The following is a 12466-nucleotide window of genomic DNA, read 5'->3' as shown; positions in this document are numbered from 1 at the left end:
AGAGAGAGAGAGAGAGAGATTACACCGTGTTTGACAAGTTGAAATATCTCTTGTAAGAAATAAAAAATGGCAAAGGTCTAAGTTGTCCCACCCTAACAGGTGGAGTAAAACAGGAGAGCTAGGTAGATGTCAGGTGGTAATGGTGTGAACATGCCCCCAGCTCTGACGGCAGCTCTAATCAGGCAGACTAAGTAAAACCACTTGTGGGAGTTTTTCAGTGATGTGCAGGACCTTTACATCTCTAACTTCTCATTTGCCAGTGTACAGCTGTTACTGACATGAGGGCCATTGACAAGGTCTGTCACTATCCTATCATAACAAATATGACTGGAGAAATTGAAATGTTGGGGGGAAAAGTGTAGCTATGTTTTTTCAATATGCCACTGGAATTTGACCGTGGCCAGGCAGTTGCTGGTTGTAGTCTCTTATTCAGGGACGTTAGATGAACAGTTTGTGAGAGTGCTTTGTAAGGCAGCAGTCTGCTTCACTCTACTGAACCAGTTAGGCTGGTTTTTTCTCCTCTGTCAATTCAGAAGGGCTGATTGTTAATTAAATATTTATTGACTCTCTGTAGAATCAATTAGTGGTAATATGGTCATTTTGTTTCATTGTTTTTTTTTCTGTTGTACAAATTAACAATTTCATGCAAATTGTAATCAACAACTACCCTACCCGACCTGTTTGCCTCAGCACTGGCAACATTATATATAGAAGAAAAAATTCAATTTCTGGGGATGGGATGGCATTCTAACAATGAGACTGAATTAGAAAAACACCTTGATCAGCGCAGGCTATTCCATTCCTCTGTTTTGTTTGTTTAGTAATTAATTAACCAGTCCTGACGAGTGTCATGCACACATGCTTTATCAGTAGAGAGATTAAAGATGTGGAATTGAATGTAATGACATTACATTCTGCATATCCACTGTGCTATAGCTGCTGCTATACATATGTGTGTGTTTGTGCCTTTTTTTTAGTTCTCCTCTATACAGTAGTCCTTAAAAAGGATGTATTAACAAACTCCATTGAGGCCATTTGTGGAGAAAAGTAGTTGGTAGACACCTTTTTCACAGACATTTGGATTTGTAAAAGCAGGAAATACAGCGGCGTAATTAATAACAATAATGATTGCTCATCAGTCATCATGAGTCATCAGAATGGAATGCAGCCATCATTAAAGTATTTAATTACACCTGAGCTTGTCCTGCTATGACTTGTCAATATGTCTACTTTTAAAAAGGCTGTTCATGTGTGTTGAATTTAAAATTTCTTTGTCAGGATGATCCACACTGCACTCTGAATAATGATGCAATTTATCCTTTAGACCACTTGAGGGAGACAAAGTACATCAGACTAACAAAACTTGACAATGTACATTTAATGTGGTATTTAGTATTTGTCTTCCCATTTTACAACAGTGATGCAAAAGAAAAACAAAAGCCAACTCATTTTGTGTTTAACGTTTATTTATTTTAATATTTGAGTATTTATATATAGAATATTTGGCTCAAACATGGCTGCTGCCTCAGAAGGGTGGAAATGTGGAAGCATCAGGCATGGTCACATTAACATCAGAACAGAAATTATACTCTGCCACAGAAAAAACAAATGATAAAATCCACTCCAGAGATTTTATTGCTTGTTAATTTATACATACTAATGTGAACTGCCTTGTAAAAGGGTAGAACTGAATCTAAAATACTGTACTTACGGCCAGACTGTGTTGTGATGTGTTGTAATGGCTGAGAGCAGGTATCTGTCAGGGTGTCATTGGTAACAAGATGTTGGAAATTGTGTGTAACATCATGTGCAATTAAATGGGCTATTCCCACTGCTTATGAATAAATGAAAATAAATGAAATACCACAAGCACATAGTGTATGATTGGAAAAAGCTGGTGAGTTAACACATTCTGTGCTGCTATGTCATGGCTAAGCCACATACATTTTGATTAAAACCGTAAGAAAATCTGCACATTACATGGAAAGAAGCCTTCTCACTAAACTTGTTTAGAAATAGGAGAAGCACTCAAAATATTATGAACATGACTCATGCCATCTGTTGCAAATATTTGAACAGGTCTAACCAGTTTAATGTTTTAATTCACTAAAATCAAAGTAAACCACTTCAAGAAGTTTTTAGATGCAGCCTCATAATTTCTAGATGGCTAAAGCACCAGAGACAGACCAAGAGATCAAATTACGAGACAAGCTGTTGACATTCTATAACCATGAGGCTGTGGACACTGTACAGGTAAAGGTTAAGGACTCGGTTGCAGACATGTATATTTAAAGGAAATGGATCTTTTGTTCAAGCGGACAGGTGTAATTTTCTTCTGTGGTTATGCATAAACCTGCAAAAACCTGACATCTAGTTTCTATGACATCATCAGCCTACATAGATTTAGAGGATCACACAGACATGGTGTGCAGAGGTTAATGCAGGGGTTGGAGGAGGTCAACATCAAAGCCCCTCCTCAACTTGGCCCCTTTTTTTCCCACAGAGCAGAGCACCTACGTCCCTACCAACAGCATCATTTCATGCCAAGTAGCTGCAAACATTAACTATTAACTCTGAGACTACAATTAAAAGAATTGCATCAGATGATGTTTTTCTTCAGCAGATGAAATGCGGGCTGACACTGTTGACTATACGAAATATCTTTAAGTTGGGTATTTATTGTGCCAGAGCACACAAAGACATCCTTAAGGCATGGAAGGCCATGATTTGTCATCATGAAGTACCATCATGCTACATGGAGGAAAGACATCTTTAAATGTCACATACTGAGCATCCACACAAAACAGTTCACTATTTTACTAGTAGTCTCCGATTATTACATGATTACATGTGGCACATGTGAAAAGGCTCCTCCTATTTCTGAACAGTGTTCAGTGAGACTTAATCTGCTGTTTCGTTGTATTGTCTCTTTGTACTGCCATAGTTGGATGGAGTGAAGCTGGGTTTTTTGCATTTACTGGTTTCAGTAAAGAGGGAATTTTTCATGTGTAGGAACATCCAGCGAGTGCCATAAATGTATAATGTTACACAGTTGCAATGTAGTGTGAGAACTGGTGCTGGGAGCACAACAACTGAAATAAAAAAATCTGAATAGGATTATTATTTTGGCTGCTGTTATCAGACATATGTAGTGTGCAGTTACCAGATCCCTGTGGATTAGATGTCTGTCAGCATAATACCATCATAATTTATGTTAATTATAATTATTGTGCCAATAATCTAATGTCACGATCCTGTTATGAAGGAGGATTTAGGTTATTGTTGCCCTTAAAATGAGACCAGATGTTTGTGTTAGTTTATGTTACCTCTAGGTGGCCATGTTGATCATATTCTGTAGTAGAACATAGCTGAGCATAATGCCCTTCTTCATGTTCTCTAACCAAACTTCGCCAAACAGTTCCAAAAGTGTCTGATAATGATGATGACCAGCACAGTGCTGAGGATGGTCTTGGAATTATAACGTCGTCTTTTTTTAATCATAATCACTTGATGAATTTACTCCTGAGGACTCTTGTGCCCAAATTGTGTATCAAACACTGGTCATAGGGCTAAAGTTTTAATTACAGAAGAATTGTTGAAAAGTTGAGGGACTCATCAGACGGATCAGAATTGTCAAAATCAAATCCTCAGAGGGCGAGTTATTTTTACTTCTAGTCACTAGCATGGTTCAATCTCCAAACAGGCTGCGTCCTACATATCCCACAATGCAACGCAGGATCTTTCATTACACCCCTTATTCCCTAATGCTTCCTTTCTTCCCACCTCTTTCAAATCCTCACAACACCAGTTTATGATGCAAGTCTCAGGCCCAAGCCGAGATAACCCGGATGACATCAGTATTACATCATCTTTCAGAAACAGCGAAAGAAATTATATAACTGTTTTCACTAGCTAGTATCACTCCTTCTGTCAAATAAACTAAACATGTTTAAAACTGGTGGAGTGCCCCTTTAATATTTTTTGCTGTAACAGAATAGTCCTCTTGGTCCAGGAAACAAAAACTATTGTTAAAAGCATGTGACAGGAGAATTCAATTTACAATAGAAAGTAAAAAATGGCTCAAGGGATCACAGATGGATCAAAATAAAGTACTAATCATACAAACAACAACCATAAAAACATTTATATTGGACTAATTCTGCAGCATTTTACAACATATGTTGTATATCTGTTATGACCGAGACATAAATATCCGTGAGAATTTAAGGGGTGTACCACTGCACCCCCAAATGATATCCGCTCTCACACTGGCCATATGGCAGTGTGTGCCCAGCTCTTATTGCCAGCCTCTGCTCCGTGCACATGGGCTAACAGCTTGGTGGACACATAATTAATTTGCTTAGGCGTCTGCCATTTATTTTCCAACCTACATTTTGTTAATTGGACAGAGGAGGTTACAATCAAATGAGTGTCTCTGGGTATGTTAAGGCTACTAATTGCACGCAATATACAAGATAGGGGTTGCTTGTGGGAGTACAGAGTCACAGGTGATGTTGGGGAAGAATGTAGTGAAAACATGTTTTTAGTAATGTGTACAGTCTGCAGAGGACAAGAAATGATCCCTGTTGAGATGAAAATGTACAGAAAAAAAATATAAAAACAATGCAAATGACTTATCTGCACAAGAGGAAAGACCCTTTTTTACAGATATGCCTTACATGGGTTGTATTGCTTGTACTGTGTTATTTCTGTTGTCCTGTGTTGTTTACAGCATAATGGAACCTGACATAGGCCGCCCCCCTTTTTCTCTGTTGTGTCATTTTGCCCATGCTGCTATTTAATTCTCCAAGCAATAACTGTCTCTCTCAACCAAAGTTGAATCAGACTTGGAATATGAATCTAATCAAGTTAATTGACTAGTAAATGCAAATGTTATTAGCAGCCGAACATGCAGCATAAATCTAGATGATGCCTGTTTTTTGTATTTTGCAAACATCAAAAGATGATGATGAAAGTTGTTATCTAAATCATCGGAGATAGAAAATGTGTATAAAGAGAACCCGTTAATTAGAAATCCTGAATATAAAATAGGTCTCTCATTGTACTGTGTTTTCATTTAATACCGTTCCTTCATACTGAATAATTTAAAATGGCAGTGTACTCAGATAGCAAATAATTAGCTGAGAAAGATTAGAAACATTTAGGAACGCTACATAAAATGATATCATACTCACTATATCAGCTGCTTTTTCATGTGATGGAACTTTTTTTTTTTAAAGTTCGTATCAACATGTCCTTATGTCTGAGACATTTTTTTGGGGGGTTGAGGAGCGAAATTATGGGTTTCTAAGTGCTGAGGCATGGAGACAGTGCACTAGGGGTTAATGACAATACAAATGATTGCACTCATTCAGGCTTTCAGGGGATGATCGAGCTAGCCAGTGCCTGCAGCAGCTGTGTAGAAGGGTTCGTATGGTGCCCCTCGAGCTGAGCAAAACAGGGCACGTTGTCCACGGCGGCAATCCCTGCTGTTGTTAATCACCTGCCTTTCCCCCCAATCTCACCCCCCTTTCTCTGCTTCTTTCTCTCTCTCTTTCCCCTGCACTGATTTGCAAGCGCAGATTAATCAGAGCATGGGGGCCTTGATGAAATTTTGCTGTTATTGTTCCCAATTTTAGCAACATCTTTTATTGTCTTCATCATTCATTTACAGGAGGGAGACGGGGGGACTGTGTCAATTATGCAAATGATGTTGCACACTTTTGCAGATTACTTCATTCGGTTGCCATTGTTTGCGAGAATTTAATTATTAAATATTATTATGCTCATGTTTCCTTCAATTTTATGAAGCTTTGTTTCAATTTGATCTCTCCTCCAGCTGCTCATGCCTCTGTTCTGAGCCAGAATCAAAACAGTCTGGCACGCCAAGGCCAAACAAACTCCCCCCAATTTAATGATTTTGAAGTTCGTACCTCACTCTCATCTGTGGGCTCAAAACTATGATTGGAAAAAGGCAGACCACATTCGGTTTAATGACCAGGAATTGAATTCAAGTTTATTCAAAATTGACATTCAATTATGTAGCACCTAATGATATTTTAATCTCTTTTCTTTAATTCCCAGGAATTGGCTTTTCAAAGGCTTTGTCTGGCAGCAACACAGACGGCCTGAATAAAGAATACAGATTGGTATTAGATCCCAGTGATGATAGGGAAATTAAAGCTTTTATAGTTCACACATTCAGAGGAAAGGCAGTGTTCCCTCATTAGACATTTCAATCCCCGTGTCTTGAAGCCATCTCTGCCATCTTTCCTCTGACATGATAAGTTGGAAATTTTAATATTGCAATACATTTTAGAAAGCATTAATACATTTCTACAAACTCTTATTTGATAACGCTTTATTATTTTAGGTTGTGGGAAATCTGTCAGGTGTAGATGGGCTGATTATGATTGGATCATGTTGATTGATCCTAGAAGTTTTAGAGTTTCCATCTTAAACTATTTTACAAAATATTTAGGTATGCAGCACAGTAGAATTTGTATAGTATAAAAAGGATTGCATATTGGGATGGGAGACGTCTGCTTGTGGCTGCTCCTTACATGCTGCATGGCCAGAGTGGGTTGAACTGACCAGCTGTCCACGCCACGTACAGACCAACACTGTCCTCCTCAGAGCCATGTGCTCTAGATTAGGTGATTGACTGAAAGTGAATCTGCAACTATTTTGACAATTGAATGTATCTAATAATTGCATGATAGACAGACTACTACTGATTAGTAGAGAAAATACTTGGCAAATGAATGAAAATAATTATTAGTTGCGGCCCTAATGTGTGTTCTCTAGTGGAAATTGAAGTGCGATCAAATTTCTGAGAATTAGAAGAATGGCTCTGAAGAGCCAGTTTAGGATCAAAAAGTTCTTTGCTTAGTGTGAAGAACAAGAACTGTATGCTTACAGTCAAGTGTTAAGAGTAACTTTTAATAGAGACTCTCAAGCACAGGTGCCAATCACGTAGGTAGCTCACTGAAAAGGTTGAGAACCCACAGTTCACTCACACTCCAACATAGTAGGTGCTGGTAATGTATCTAAACACACAAGTTAAAGATGAATTTGACTGCATTTATATCTAGCAATATATCATGATAATATTGTTATCGGGATTTTTTTTTTGGTAGTGTTACAGTTCAAGTTGCTACGCAGGACATTATAAGAAATAGAAATAATAATAAGATTAAAATATGATTATATATTATGTCAATATTAATATATATTATATTTGTGTAGTGTGCTAAAATAACTCTATTCCGCATATGAATTCAACCCGATGGCAGGTGTTAAGAATAACTCTATAGAAATAGCCAATATCATCGCTGACAGTCCTGTTTGTTTATGTAGGTCATTTAGAGGCATCTGTATTAAACTGGGACTGTTTTATAACAAGGTAAAAACTTGCTATAATAGCCAATGTTTAAGGTTTTTTAATTTTATCTTCCATGTCCAAAACTGTATTTTTAGTGGTTTGATAAATATGGGCCTTGAACTTAGCTATTGCTTCTTTAGCCTCCTGCGGAATCACTGCTGCCCCTTGCCCTTTGGCTACACGCCGTGTCGAGAAATCTTGGAGGATTCCTGTGACACTGTTTATCTCAGGCACATGGCTTTCCTCACCATAGGTTACTGGTGGTATTACACACCAACCGCACCTTTGACTGCACCAATTTAAATGGATAGGATGGGGTCACGGGACAGAACGGTCTTGTGAAGGGGAACGGCTGGTTTATAAGGGGTTGGGGGCTGGGCCTGAAAAACATAACCCAAGGAGCCCTTTCTCTCTGATTACTCATTGACGTTTTCCTGCCTTGTGGGATACTTCTATTTCTGACAGTTGCTCCCGCAGTGGGTGTGTTCAGCGGCATGTCCGGCGCCACTCGTCATGTTGGCCATGGCTGTGGCTTGGAGGAACAGCTGTCTGTGTTAACGAGGCCATAGTCACACAGACCGGCGAGGCGGCGGTGCTCGAGCAGACCAGAGCACCACTCAGGCTCCATAAGGCCCCGGGATACATAAACAATGACTTAATGAGAATGCGTGCCATTACTGTAATTAACACAGCTCACGTCAAGCACTGTCAGCTTTCAAGAGTTTCAGGAAGGTCTTGCGTTACATTGAAAAGGCTGGCATGCAATGACCAGAAGCCCTCCCTACAACATTCACAGCACAGCCTATACAGAGCATAAACAAACTCAATAAAACAGTACATAAAAAGATTACAGTCCACCATCTGTAATTACAACCGCAAGCGTAAATGTTGTCATCCACAACATTGCACTGTTATATTGTCATCTGTGATTACATCTTCACATGTTTCATATTTTTATTTATTTTTATAGTTGGTATAGTTAGTTTTTTTTTCATTTTTTATTTTTGCTCTAAAATTCTTCATGTCACTCGCAGCACTTGTATCTAAAAACTACTCAGCCAACATGTCCGCTTTACTTTTCCGATTACCTTTTTACTATTGATGCTCAAGTGATGTTCTAATGGTAATATTCTGTATTAAAATGTCGAAGTGTAGTGAGTGGAATTAATGACTCTTCGGTATGTTAATTGTTAAGCTATGCACATATTTACCAATGCATTTTATTGTTTGTTGTTTTACAGTTACAGTGTATCCTCACCCAATAACTTGCTTTAATGGCAAATACAGCAAAGAAAAGAAAACCACACAGTCTTAATATGCTGCTCCTTTCATCCACAGGCAAGTTGTATTTTGCAAGATAGCTACTTATTCAGCACTTAGAATTGACAGGTCCTCTAAAATAGCGAGTCGGTCCATTGATCCACCACTTCAGTCCAGACTGAAATATCTTGGTGATCTTTGGAGGTCTGACTTTTCCTCTAGTGCCACCAGGAGATTGACATTTTTGTTTTGTAGTAAAGTGCCTCAACAACTATCGGATGTATTGCCATGGAGCTCAGACATTCATGTCATAGATAAGCGCTATGTAAGTGCAGTCCATTTACCATCTCCACTCTCCAGATATGAAATGGAGAATTGGGAAGAACTATATTTTAAGAAAATCTTTTGAGGGTAAAAGATGTAATTATAGTCAGTAACACAATGCCATTGACAGACAACCATATTGGCATTGTTGTTAATGTTGCTTATAAATGACACCCTCCTCTCATTATAAATATAACACCCACATTTATTTGTAGAACTCTACAAAGGCTGACCTGGTGTATTTATTTATTCACCTTTTTGTAAAATAGAGGGCCTAATTGGTATTGTTGAGGTGGGCGCTGTTGGATCTTGGGATTGTTTATTGGGGTTGAGATTTTGGTGGAAGCGGTCTTGTTGTGATAGGGACAGGTAGCCCTATTTAATACTGTATTAAATAATGGGATTGCATTGAATTTTTGACTATATTTGTAAAAAATAAAATAAAATCTGCTAATGTTTTTTTTTTTTCATAGGGGCCGCCAGTCTTCACACTGAACTTTGGCAAGCTGGAGAAACTGCATCTGTTGATAAAGAGGGTAAGTGCTTACAGTTCTTTACATACCTGGTATTGTTGTTGCATTTTAATCTTGTCTTATGGGTGACAAGAGAAATGGATGCGTCACCAGACTTACACACACAGTGGTTTAAGAAACTTTCTACGAATGTTTTGATGCTCTTCTTTTGTTGTGACTCTGGGTCATTGGCACTTCAGACACACTAGCTAAACTGATAACCAAAGGTATTTCGTAGTGTGGATAATGGTACAGTGTGTGAATACATTCTCTAGCTCTTAGTGGCTGCTTTTGTCACTTTGTGCTGTTTTATGGGCTGGCTATGGATGCAGCATAGTCAGTTGTAACAGTGTTTTTGCAGAGAGGCAACATTATTAACAGTTAATCATGGAGTGAAGTTGTCAGCGGGGGTGGCTGCAGTTTTCATAATGGCCTAATTTCTAGCAATCGCAGACTAATTATCTGCATTTGCAATTGTTGTGAATTCTCTTTGTGACTATGCGGGAACTTTTAATATAGAGTTTATAGTCCAGGGATGAGTTGTTGGGTTATGTGTTTGGAAAACACCACAGGGCATAACTGCACCATATAGCTGTGACATAACTACAGCGTAATTAAGAAAGTAAATCCTTAATAATGGAAGCCTGTTTCATGCCAGTGCTACAATCAGACATTGTGTAGTTGTGGATGAAATGCAAATCAACACATGCAGTTATTTGTATAAAAAAGCCCAATACATTTTGACTAATGTATAAACTAATAAAATATTTTATTAAATTATTAAAATGACTTGTAACACTAAAATGTTTGACAGCTGACAATGCACAGAGGGCTACAGCAGGACCGGAGTGGACACAGAAAGTCATGCTAACCTAAAAAATGCTTTTTAATACATCTCAAATACAACTTTACAGGGTGTTCAGTTATACATTTATGTAACTTATTTAAATTCAACATGACTGACGAAGTACAGATCTCAATAGACTTGCAGTCGTCATGATTACATCGTCTGTAATTTACTTTACCCTGCAAATGTAAAATTACAGTCCAGTATTCTGTGATGTTGATCTATTCCTGTTTTGATTTACTTTTTATTTGATCAGATTTAGGGCTGAAATGATTTCTTGAGTAACTCAATGCAAATGTTTTTGTGTTGAAGCTTTGTTTAATCCATATAACTATATACAGCCATACAGCCCACTGTTTTTGCATGGATGATGACTATTACCGTTGCACAACATGCCCTGGAAGAGAGAAACAATAGCAAGGGGTGAAGATAAGTTTGGCATCATAAAAAGGACCAGTGTGTAGGATTCAGTGGCATCTAGCAGTGAAGTTCCAGAGTTCAAGTTACTGAACATGGCTGGCGTCTGTATTTGACAACTTGTGAATGAGAACAGGCTGTGAAGTGTGTAGGAGAAACTATGGTGGCCAAAAAACATGAAAGACCCTGTCTACAGTCAGTGTTTGGTTTGTCCACTCTGGGCTACTGTAGCAACATGGCAGTTCAACATGGCGGACTCCATTGAAGGCGATGGCCGCCATGGAACAGCTCATTCTATGGTAACGAAAACACAACGATTCTTATATTCAGGGGATTATACACTAATGAAAACATACCTATGAATATTGTATTCCATTTTTTGTGTTGTACGGTGTCCTCGAGTGCCCAGAGCACTCTGTTCTTATTTTTCTCTTCTTTTATATTACGTAACACTTATGTATCGATCTTTAAGATATAAGTATATATGTTTGTTTTCGCCCGATTTTACAGCTGATTATAAAAGGTCATACCAGTTGCATGTCATACATATGTTACCTAAGAGGATCTTACTGGCAGAAAATGGATATTAATAAATAATAATAATAATAGTACATATACGTGATTAGTTAAATTAAAAGTTCAGCCCTCTATAACTGGGCTACTACTGAAGAGTACACAGGTTATAACATATCTGCAAATGAAATTGAATATAACCAAGAATAGCATGTGTGAGTGGTTATCAGAGGCAGTATGGGTAGACATAACATTATAGTGTAAAGTAAAAATTAAATGTTGTGTTAGTGCCTCCTGAAAATTACAAGTAAGCTTAATTATTTTAAGTCCCTTTTTCGTTCTATGGTATACCTAGAAATTGATATGAGTGCATTGTTAAGCAGTGGGTACCGATTGATCTGCCAAGCTATTATCGCGCCAATATATGGCAGATGTGAACCAGCCGAGTAGACTATTTTCATTATCCATCTTGTGTGGCAACTGAAGAGCTGAATGGGCTGTTCCCGATGCTAGTGTCAACTAAGAACCATAGCAACTATCTGACTTGTTAGATACACACGCGTAATATATTCATTGATTTTTTGAGCCCACCATAGTTTTACTTACTCAACACACTTCCACACATGCTCTAGCTCATTGTATCACATCTCAAGATGGCAAATATCTAGACGCCCAACACGCATTTGTCCATACAAGTTTAGACTATGACATCCTGCGTAGACTTCCTACTTCTTAGACATTTCCACTTGATTTCGCTATAACTGGTCTTTTACCATATGATGTTTTAAAATTCTTGAGATTCTTCACCTCTCATCCATTCTCCAACAGAGAAAAAGGAGCGGCAGAGAGACCCGTATAGAGAGTTTTGACAAAAGTTGTAACATTTTTCTTCATTGTCTATATTTCCAAAGGTAATTTTTTTGTTAGCTTTAGTCTTGTCATTGTGGATATAAGGTTGTCAGTGAATATTTTTTCATCATAGTTTCCGTTGATGACACACACAGGCAGTCAGACAGGCAGACAGACAGAAAGATAGATAGATTCCAATAACCCATAATGATTACCAGTAGCAATATGATAATCCAAGTGGAATTCACTTTTAAAATGACTGCCAATCTAAATTCATGCAATAAACATCAAGGACCATCTCTGAGCATCAGCATTTCCAATAAAAAAAATTCTTTCAGCAAAAAGATAATTGGATGATTT

Source organism: Morone saxatilis, unplaced genomic scaffold (assembly GCF_004916995.1).
Source record: "Morone saxatilis isolate NCDOM2014 unplaced genomic scaffold, NCSU_SB_2.0 Contig12, whole genome shotgun sequence".
NCBI lineage: Eukaryota > Metazoa > Chordata > Actinopteri > Moronidae > Morone > Morone saxatilis.
Note: the sequence above shows the minus strand (reverse complement) of the source record.